The sequence below is a fragment of the Arachis stenosperma genome, chromosome 9 (genome assembly GCF_014773155.1).
Source record: "Arachis stenosperma cultivar V10309 chromosome 9, arast.V10309.gnm1.PFL2, whole genome shotgun sequence".
Taxonomy (NCBI): Eukaryota; Viridiplantae; Streptophyta; class Magnoliopsida; order Fabales; family Fabaceae; genus Arachis; species Arachis stenosperma.
The window spans coordinates 62,878,132-62,889,751 of NC_080385.1; the positions used below are offsets into that span (position 1 = coordinate 62,878,132).

The 11,620-nt window shown below is 39.3% G+C and overlaps 1 non-coding gene across 1 annotated transcript; it reads right to left on the bottom strand.

The window, feature by feature from the left end:
- Positions 1 to 9,037: 9,037 nt before the first annotated feature.
- Positions 9,038 to 9,141, bottom strand: LOC130953919 (small nucleolar RNA R71). The gene has a single exon (XR_009076079.1). It is a non-coding gene; the product is annotated as a small nucleolar RNA R71 (small nucleolar RNA).
- Positions 9,142 to 11,620: the final 2,479 nt, after the last annotated feature.

The window sequence follows — 11,620 nt, forward strand, 5'->3', positions numbered from 1 at the left end:
ACTCAATTTTTGAGGTGGAAAGAACTTTGCCAAGAAGGCATTGACTAGCTTTTCCCATGAGTCCAGGCTTTCTTTAGGTTGTGAGTCCAACCTTGTCCTAGCTCTGTCTCTTATAGGAAAATGGAATAGCATAAGTCTGTAGACCTCAGGGTCAACCCCATTAGTCTTGACAGTGTCACAGATTTGCAAGAATTCAGCTAAGAACTAATGAGGATCTTCCAATGGAAGTCCATGGAACTTGCAATTCTGTTGCATTAGAGAAACTAATTGAGGCTTAAGCTCAAAGTTGTTTGCTCCAATGGCAGGGATAGAGATGCTTCTCCCATAGAAGTCGGGAGTAGGTGCAGTAAAGTCACCCAGCACCTTCCTTGCATTGTTGGCATTGTTGTTGTTTTCGGCTGCCTTGGGTTCTTCTTCTTTGAAGATTTCTGTTAGGTCTTCTACAGAGAGTTGTGCCTTAGCTTCTCTTAGCTTTCGCTTCAAGGTCCTTTCAGGTTCAGGGTCAGCTTCAACAAGAATGCCTTTGTCTTTGTTCCTGCTCATATGAAAGAGAAGAGAACAAGAAAATATGGAATCCTCTATGTCACAGTATAGAGATTCCTTGAGGTGTCAGAGGAACAGAATAATAGAAGAAAGAGGTAGAAGAATTCGAACTTAATCAGATAGAGTTCGAATTGTGCATTGAGAAGGAGTGGTACTCCATAAATAGAAGGATGTGAGAAGAGAGGAAGAAGTTTTCGAAAATTAAGTGAAAGATTTTGAAAACATTTTGAAAAAATTTAATTGATTTTCGAAAACCAAGAGTGGGAAAGAAATCAAGTAATTTTTGAAAAAGATTTTGAAATTAGAATTTAAAAAGATATGATTGAAAACTATTTTGAAAAAGATGCGCTTAAAAAGATTTGATTGAAAAGTTATGCTTTTAAAAAGATATGATTGAAAAGATATGATTTGAAAACAAATTTTAAAAAGATTTGATTTTAGAAATTAATGACTTGCCTAACAAGAAAAGATATGATTCAAACATTAAACCTTTCTCAACAGAAAAGGCAACATACTTGAATTGTTCAATCAAATCATTAATTGTTAGCAAGTATCTTTGAAAAAGGAAAGAAATTGATTTTGAAAAAGATTTGATTTTGAAAAACTTTGAAAACTTGAAAAAAAATCTGAATTAAAAACAGAATCTTCCCTCTTGTGCCATCCTGGCGTTAAACGCCCAGAATGGTGCACATTCTGGCATTTAACGCCCAATGCACTACCTTTTTGGGCGTTAAACACCCAACCAGGCACCCTGGCTGGCGTTTAAACGCTAGTCTATCCTTCTTCACTGGGCATTTTGAACGCCCAGCTTTTTCTGTGTAATTCCTCTGCTGCATGTTCTGAATCCTCAGTTCCCTGTACTATTGACTTGAAAATAGAACCAAGATCAAATAAACAATGCATGCAAGACACCAAACTTAAAATTAGACCCTAGACTCAAACAAGAAACATAAAATATTTTTGGGTTTTTATGATTTTGTAATTTTTTTGGATTTTTTGAAAATTAAGTGGAAGAAGAAAATAAAGGTATCAAAATTCTTAATGAGAATTCCAGGAATCATGCAATGTTAGTCTAAAGCTTTAGTCTAAAGGAATTAGACATGGATAGCCAAGCTTCAGCAGGACATTGCATTCAAGAGCTAAATTGATGAGAATCAATCAGCTTTGGTGATGATAAGATCATCACCTTGAAACACTAGAATTCATTCTTAAGAACTCTGAAAAATACCTAATCTAAGCAACAAGATGAACCGTTAGTTGTCCATACACGAAACAATCCCCGGCAACGGCGCCAAAAACTTGGTGCACGAAATTGTGATCATCAATGGCGCCATCAACATGGTACGCTCATTGCAATCTTAACTCTCTATCACAACTCCGCACAACTAACCAGCAAGTGCACTGGGTCATCCAAGTAATAAACCTTACGCGAGTAAGGGTCGATCCCACGGATATTGTTGGTATGAAGCAAGCTATGGTCACCTTGTAAATCTTAGTCAGGCAGACTCAATTGGGTAATGGTGATATATGAATAAAACATAAAGATAAAGATAGAGATACTTATGCAATTCATTGGTGAGAGCTTCAGATAAGCGAATGGAGATGCTTGGTCCCTTCCGTCTCTCTGCTTTCCTACTGTCTTCATCCAATCCTTCTTACTCCTTTCCATGGCAAGCTTATGCAAGGGTTTCACCGTTGTCAGTGGCTACCTCCCATCTTCACAGTGGAAATGTTCAACGCACCCTGTCACGGCACGGCTATCCATCTGTCGGTTCTCAATCAGGCCGGAATAGAATCCAGTGATTCTTTTGCGTCTGTCACTAACGCCCCGCCCTCAGGAGTTTGAAGCTCGTCACAGTCATTCAATCATTGAATCCTACTCAGAATACCACAGACAAGGTTAGACCTTCCGGATTCTCTTGAATGCCGCCATCAGTTCTTGCCTATACCACGAAGACTCTGATCTCACGGAATGGCTGGCTCGGTTGTCAGGCGAGCGCTCGGTTGTCATGCGATCAACCATGCGTCGTGTATCAGGAATCCAAGAGATATTCACCCAATCTAAGGTAGAACGGAGGTGGTTGTCAGTCACACGTTCATAGGTGAGAATGATGATGAGTGTCACGGATCATCACATTCATCAAGTTGAAGAACAAGTGATATCTTGGAACAAGAACAAGCAGAATTGAATAGAAGAACAATAGTAATTGCATTAATACTCGAGGTACAGCAGAGCTCCACACCTTAATCTATGGTGTGTAGAAACTCCACCGTTGAAAATACATAAGAACAAGAGTGATCATTGGTTTCGGCCCGAGAGAGGGAACCAGAAGAACCAAGATGAAAATACAATAGCAAAAGGTCCTATTTATAGGGAACTAGTAGCTTAAGAATCACAAAGATGAGTAAAAGACATAAAAATCCACTTCCGGGCCCACTTGGTGTGTGCTTGGGCTGAGCATTAAAGCATTTTCGTGTAGAGACTTCTTTTGGAGGTAAACGCCAGCTTTTGTGCCAGTTTGGGCGTTTAACTCCCACTTAGGTGCCAGCTCCGGCGTTTAACGCTGGGAATTCTGAAGGTGACTTTGAACGCCGGTTTGGGCCATCAAATCTTGGGCAAAGTATGGACTATCATATATTTCTGGAAAGCCCAGGATGTCTACTTTCCAACGCCGTTGAGAGCGCGCCAATTGGGCTTCTGTAGCTCCAGAAAATCCACTTCGAGTGCAGGGAGGTCAGAATCCAACAGCATCTGCAGTCCTTTTCAGTCTCTGAATCAGATTTTTGCTCAGGTCCCTCAATTTCAGCCAGAAAATACCTGAAATCACAGAAAAACACACAAACGCATAGTAAAGTCCAAAAAAGTGAATTTTAGCTAAAAACTAATAAAAATATACTAAAAACTCAACCAAATATACTAAAAACATACTAAAAACAATGCCAAAAAGCGTACAAATTATCCACTCATCAGCTGGCTATTTTTTCATCTCCTTATTTCTGGCCGAGTTGTTTGGCAGTGACGGCCCTTTCATTTTCTTGCTATAGGTGTAGTTTCTATGTCTTCTCGTAGAAATATTGTTAAAATATCCACAAAGGTTCCTCCTGGTATGGCTGACTGGCTAGATTACATAGTGTTAGGATGTGTTACTATAGCAGATCGGCAGTACTGTGAGAGGTTTAGGAGGTATCATAGGATCTGTGAGAATATGGAGAATGAGAAGGACTACGAGCTGGTGTCGTCCGACCCTAAGGAGAGGAATAATTTTCCTCCCTTAAGTCGGGAAGAGCGTCCCTACTTTTACGCATATGATTGCTATTTTACCAAGTTAGGTGTTACCCTTCCTTTTAACGAGTTTGAGTCTGACATCTTGTGGAACTATAACGTGGCACATTCTCAGCTTCATCCCAACTTCTGGGCCTTCATGAAAAATTTTCAGTTGTTGTGTCAGGAGCTGGGTGTCTGACCTTCCTTCTGTCTTTTTCTTTATCTGTTTGTGATAACTAAATCGGGGGCGGCCAAGAAAAAGGCTTATTGGGTCTCTTTTTGGGCTACTGATGAGCGGATAATTTATATGCTTTTTGGCATTATTTTTACATAGTTTTTAATATGTTTTAGTTACCTTTTAGTATATTTTTATTAGTTTTTATGTAAAAATCACATTTCTGGACTTTACTATGAGTTTGTGTGTTTTTCTGTGATTTCAAGTATTTTCTGGCTGAAATTGAGGGACCTGAGCAAAAATCTGATTCAGAGGCTGAGAAAGGACTGAAGATGCTGTTGGATTCTGACCTCCCTGCACTCGAAGTTGATTTTATGGAGCTAGAGAAGCCCAATTGGCACGCTCTTAGTTGCGTTGGAAAGTAGACATATTGGGCTTTCCATAAATGTATAGTAGTCCATACTTTGCTCGAGATTTGATGGCCCAAACTAGCGTCCAAACACCCACCAGAGACCCCTTTTTTGGCGTAAAACGCCAGAACTGGCACCAAACCTGGAGTTAAACGCCCAAACTGGCACCAAAACTGGTGTTTTAACTCCAAGAAGAGGCTATGCACGTGAAAGCTTCAATGCTCAGCCCAAACACACACCAAGTGGGCCCCGAAAGTGGATTTCTGCACTGTCTACACTTAGTTACTCATTTTCTGTAAACCTAGTTTACTAGTTTAGTATAAATAGTACTTTTTACTATTGTATTCATATCTCTAGATCATTTTTGAGACTACATTAGGATCACTTTTGATCTCTTGATCACGTTTTGGGGGCTGGCCATTCGGCCATGCCTGGACCTTCATCACTTATGTATTTTTAACGGTGGAGTTTTAACACCTCATAGATTAAAGAGTGGAGCTCTACTGTTCCTCATGAATCAATGCAAAGTACTATTGTTTTCCTATTCAATTCACGTTTATTCTTGTTCTAAGATATTCAATCATACTTCAATCTGATGGATGTGATGATCCGTGACACTCATCATCATCCTCCTTTATGAACGCGTGCCTGACAACCAAACTCCGTTCTATCTACAAGAGCTTGAGTGCGTATCTCTTGGCCTCCTGGTTCACGATGCATGGTTTCCTCTCCTGACAACAGAGCCTTCTATTCCGTGAGATCAAAGTCTTCGTGGTATAAGCTAAAATTAATTGGCAGCATTCTTGAGATCCGGAAAGTCTAAACCTTGTCTGTGGTATTCCGAGTAGGATCCGGGATGGGATGACTGTGACGCGCTTCAAACTTGTGACTGTTGGGCGCAGTGACAGTGTGCAAAAGGATCATTGGATCTTATTCCAACACGATCGAGAATCGACAGCTGATTAGCCATGCGGGAAACCGTAGCGAACATGTTTTCACTGAGAGGACGGATGGTAGCTGATGAGCGGATATTTTATACACTTTTTGGGGGTAATTTCATGTAGATTTTAGTATGTTTTAATTAGTTTTTAGTAAAATATTATTAATTTTTAGGAAAAAATCATATTTCTGGACTTTACTATGAGTTTGTGTGTTTTTCTGTGATTTCAGGTATTTTTTGGCTGAAATTGAGGGAGCTGAGCAAAAATCACAGTTAGGCTGAAAAAGGACTGCTGATGCTGTTGGATCCTGACCTCCCTGCACTCGGAATGGATTTTTTGGAGCTACAGAAGCTCAATTGACGCGCTCTCAATTGGGTTGGAAAGTAGACATCCAGGGCTTTCCAGCAATATATAAAAGTCCATACTTTGCGCAAAGATAGATGACGTAAACTGGCGTTCAACGCCAGTTTCATGTTGCAGTCTGGCGTCCAGCGCCAGAAACAAGTTACAAGTTGGAGTTCAACGCCCAAAACACGTTACAACCTGGCGTTCAACTCCAGAAACAGCCCAAGCACGTGAGAGGCTTAAGTCTCAGCCCCAGCAGACACCAAGTGGACCCCAGAAGTGGATTTCTGCACCAATTATCTTAGTTTACTCATATTCTGTAAACCTAGGTTACTAGTTTACTATTTAAACAACTTTTAGAGATTTATTTTGTATCTCATGACATTTTCAGATCTGAATTTTATACACTTTGACGGCATGAGTCTCTAAACTCCATTGTTGGGGGTGAGGAGCTCTGCAGCGTCTCGATGAATTAATGCAATTGTTTCTATTTCTCCATTCAAACGTGTGTGTTCCTATCTAAGATGTTCATTCACGCTTAATTGTGAAGAAGGTGATGATCCGTGACACTCATCACCTTCCTCAATCCATGAACGTGTGTCTGACAAACACCTCCATTCTACATCAGACTGAATGAGCTTCTCTTAGATTCCTTAATCAGAATCTTCGTGGTATAAGCTAGAATTGATGGCGGCCACTCTTGAGGATCCGGAAAGTCTAAACCTTGTCTGTGGTATTCCGAGTAGGATTCAAGGATTGAATGGCTGTGACGAGCTTCAAACTCGCGATTGCTGGGCGTGATGACAAACGCAAAAGGATCAATGGATCCTATTCCAACATGATCGAGAACCAACAGCTGATTAGCCGTGCTGTGACAGAGCATCTGGACCGTTTTCACTGAGAGGATGGAAGGTAGCCACTGACAATGGTGATACCCTACATACAGCTTGCCATGGAAGGAACTTTACATGCAATTGAGTTGAATATTACATTACAGAAATTCAGAGGACAAAGCATCTCCAAAACTCCAACATATTCTCCATTATTAAAGTAACAATTATTTATTTCATGCTCTTTTATTTTTCTAATAATTCCAACTGATAATTTTAATTGATATCCTGACTAAGAATAATAAAATAAACATAGCTTGCTTCAAACCAATAATCTCTGTGGGATCGACCCTTACTCACGTAAGGTATTACTTGGACGACCCAGTGCACTTGCTGGTTAGTTGTGCGGATTGCAAAAGTGTGATTGCAATTTCGTACACCAGTAGCCATTGACAACGGTGATCCACCAACATACAGCTTGCCATGGAAGGGAGTACGCATGATTGAATGAGGACAATAGGAAAGCAGAGGCTCAGAGGGAACAAAGCATCTCCATACGCTTATCTGAAATTCCCACCAATGAATTGCATAAGTATCTCTATCCCATTTTATATTTTATATTTTATTTCTTTTTTTAATTATCAAAACCTCATAACCATCTGATCTTTAAATTCTTTTGTTTTGTGTCTTTTGTTATTTCTCATGTGCATTCTCAATTTGTTAGTGTCTCTAGTATGAAAATTTTTAAGTTTAGTGTCTTGCATGTTTTTCTTTTCTTAAAAATTTTCAAAAATATGCTTGTGATGTTCATCATAATCTTCATAGTGTTCTTGATGTTCATCTTGACATTCAAAGTGTTCTTGCATACATTCCTTGTTTTGATATTAGTTTTTCATGTTTAATTTCATTTTGTTGTTTTTTTCTCTCTCTCATAATTAAAAGTTCAAAAAAAATTCAAAATTATGTCTTTTCAAGTCAATGATACAAAGAATTGAAGATTCAAAACATACAGTAGAGGAATCACAGAGAACAAGCTGGGCGTTCAAAACGCCCAGTAAAGAAGGATTTCTGGCGTTTAAACGCCAGCCAGGATACCTGGCTGGGCGTTTAACGCCCAAGGAGGTAGCCAAGTGGGTGTTAAACGCCAGAATGGGTGTTTAACGCCAGGATAACACCAAGGAGGTAATTTTGTTTTCAATTCAAATCTTTTTCAATTTTTCAAGTTTTAAAACTAATTTTTCAAAATCCTATCTTTTTCATATCCTCTCCTATCAATCATATCTTTTTCAAAATAAAATATTTTTCATTTTTCTCCTTAATATTTTCAAAAAATTAAAAAAAATTGATTTTCAAAATCTTTTTCTTATTTTTATTTCATATTTTCAAAAACCTTGCTAACAATTAAGGATTTGATTCAAAAAATTTCAAGTTTGTTGCTTTTTTGTTAAGAAAGGTTCAATCTTTAAATTCTAGAATCATATCTTTTAGTTTCTTGTTAGTCAAGTAATTAACTTTAATTTTAAAAATTAAATCTTTTTAATCTCTTTTTCAATCATATCTTTTCAAACATATCTTTTTCAATCAAATCTTTTTCAAATCATAACTTTTTCAATTTCAAAATCTTTTTCTAACTTCTTATCTTTTCAAAACTTACTATTTCTTATCTTTTTCAAAACCACCTAACTACTTTTTCACTTCTCAATTTTTGAAAACCACTAACAACTTTTTCAAAAATCTTTTTAAATTACTAATTGTTTTAAATTCTAATTTTATTTTATTTTTTTAATTTTTGAATTTTTCTTCTCTCTCATCTCTTTTTATTTAATCACTAACACTTATCCTCCTTTAATAATTCCGACCCCCTCCCTCTCTATAAGTTCGAATTCCTCTCTCTACCTCATCTTTCTATTCTTCTTTTCCTCTGACACATCAAGGAATCTCTATACTGTGACATAGAAAATTCTATACTTTCTTTGTTTTCTTCTCTTTCATATGAGTAGGAACAAAGATAAAGGCATTCTTATTGAAGCCGACTCTGATCCTGAAAGGACTCTGAAGAGGAAGCTAAGAGAAGCTAAAGCACAACTCTCTGGAGAGGACCTAACAGAAGTTTTTGAAAAAGAAGAAGACATGGCAGCCAAAAATAATAACAACAATGCTAGGAAGATACTTGGTGACTATGCTACACCAACTTCCAACTTCTATGGAAAAAGCATCTCAATTCCTGCCATTGAAGCAAACAACTTTGAGCTTAGCCTCAATTAGTTTCTCTAATGCAGTAGAATTGCAAGTTTCATGGACTTCCATCAGAACATCCTCATCAGTTCTTATCTGAATTCTTGCAGATCTGTGACACTGTTAAGACCAATGGAGTCGACCCCGAGGTCTACAGACTTATACTTTTCTCTTTTGCTGTAAGAGACAGAGCTAGAACATCGTTGGACGCACAACCTAGAGAAAGCCGGAACTCTTGGGACAAGCTGGTCAATGCTTTCTTTACCAAATTCTTTCCACCTCAAAAGATGAGTAAGCTCAGAATGGATGTCTAAACCGTCAGACAGAAAGAAGGTGAATCCCTCTATGAAGCTTGGAAAAGATACAAGCAATTAACCAACAGGTGTCCTTCTGACATGTTTCCAGGATGGAGCATCATATGTATATTCTATGATAGTCTGTCTGAGTTATCCAAGATGTCATTGGACAACTCTGCTGGTGGATCTCTTCATTTGAAAACGCCTGCAGAAGCTCAGGAACTCATTGAAATGGTTGCAAATAACCAGTTCATAGACACCTCTGAGAGAAATCCTATGAATAATGGGGTGACTCAGAGGAAAGGAGTTCTTGAGATTGATACTCTGAATGCCATATTGGCTCAGAACTAAATATTGACTCAGCAAGTCAATATGATTTCTCAGAGACTGACTGAAGTGCAAGCTAAAGATGCCTCCTCTAAAGGTGAAGCTTATAACCCTGAGAATCCTACAATGGAAGAGCTGAATTACATGGGAGAAGCCTATGGAAACACCTATAATCCTTCACGGAGGAATCACCCAAATTTTTCATGGAAGGATCAACGAAGCCTCAACAAGGCTTCAATAACAATAATGGTGGGAGAAATATGTTTGGCAATAGCAAACCTTTTCCATCATCTTCTCAGCAACAGACAGAGAATTCTGAGCAGAGCATCTCTGGCTTAGCAAACATAGTCTCTGATCTATCCAAGGCCACTCTCAGTTTTATGACTGAGGCACGATCCTTCATCAGAAATTTGGAGGCACAAGTGGGGCAGCTGAGTAAAAGAGTTACTGAAACTCCTGCTAGCACTCTCCCAAGCAATACAGAAGAGAATCCAAAAAGAGAGTGCAAGGCCATGTACACGTCCAACATGGCCGAACCTGTAGAGGAGGGAAAGACAGTGACTCCAAGTGAGGAAGACCTCATGGGATGTCCACTAACCACTAGGGAGTTCCTTCATGAGGAACCAAAAGAATCTGAGGCTCATTTAGAGACCATAGAGATTCCACTAAACTTCCTATTACTATTCATGAGCTCTAAAGAATATTCTTCTTCTAAAGAAGGTAAAGTTACTACTGAAGAATAAATTGCTCAGTATCTAGGAGCAATCATGAAGATGAATGCCAAATTATTTGGAAATGAGACTTGGGAGGATGAACCTCCATTGCTCATTAATAAACTGAACGCCTTGGCTCAGCTGAAGATACCTCAAAAGAAATCGGATCCCGGAAGGATCTTAATACCTTGCACCATTGGCACCATGACCTTTGAGAAGGCTCTGTGTGACCTGGGGTCAAGTGTAAACCTAATGCCACTATCTGTGATGGAGAAACTAGGGATCTTTGAGGTACAAGCTGCAAGAATCTCACTGGAGATGGCAGACAAATCAAAGAAACAGGCTTATGGACTTGTAGAGGATGTCTTGGTAAAGGTTGAAGACCTTTACATCCTTGCTGATTTCATAATCCTAGACACTGGGAAGGATGAGGATGAATCCATCATCCTTGGAAGACCCTTCCTAGCCACAGCAAAAGTTGTGATTGATGTAGACAGAGGAGAGTTAGTTCTTCAAGTGAATGAGGACTACCTTGTGTTTAAGGCTCAAGGATCTTCTTCTGTAAACATGGAGAAGAAGCATGAAAAGCTTCTCTCAGTACAGAGTCAAACAGAGCCCCCACACTCAAACTCTAAGTTTGGTGTTGCGAGGCCACAATCATGCTCTGAACACCTGTGAAGCTCTGTAAGAGCTTCCTGTCAAGCTATTGACATTAAAGAAGCGCTTATTGGGAGGCAACCCAATTTTATTTATCTATATTAATTACTCTTTTATTTTGTTTTCCATTGTTATATTTTCTTTAGGATGATGATCATGTGGAGTCACAAAAATAACTGCAAAAATTAACGTAAAATAAAAAACAGCGTCAAAAATAGCACACCCTGGAGGAAGATCTTTCTGGCGTCCAAACGCCAGTAAGGATACTAAAATGGGCGTTTAACGCCCAGCCTGGCACCATTCTGGGCGTATAAACGCCAAAAATGGGCAGCAGTCTGGCGTTTAAACGCCAGAACTGGCAGGCAAACTGGCGTTAAGGTATAAAAATGGGCGTTTAAACGCCCAGTCTGGCACCTTTCTGGGCATTTAAATGCCAGAAAAGGGCAGCAGACTGGCATTTAAACGCCAGAACAGGACAACAGATTGGCGTTTAAACACCAAAAAAAGGTATCAACCCGGCATTTAAATGCCAGGATTAGCACTCAGAGGGCGTTTAACGCTAGCAAGGTGCAGGGATGCAAAATCCTTGACACCTCAGGATCGATGGACCCCACAGGACCCCCACCTACCCCACCCCACTCTCTCTCCTCTTCACACTTCTCCATAACACTCTACCCAAAAAACCACTCACCTATCAAATCTTACCCGCTTCCCCATATTCTCTTCACCACTCACATCCATTCCCTAATTCCCATAAACCCATCATAAAACCCACCTACCCCCATCCACTCAAATTCAAACCATTTCCCTCCCCAACCCACCCCTTCTCACATGAACCAATTCCCTCTCTTAACCTATAAATACCTTTCCTTACTCCTTCATT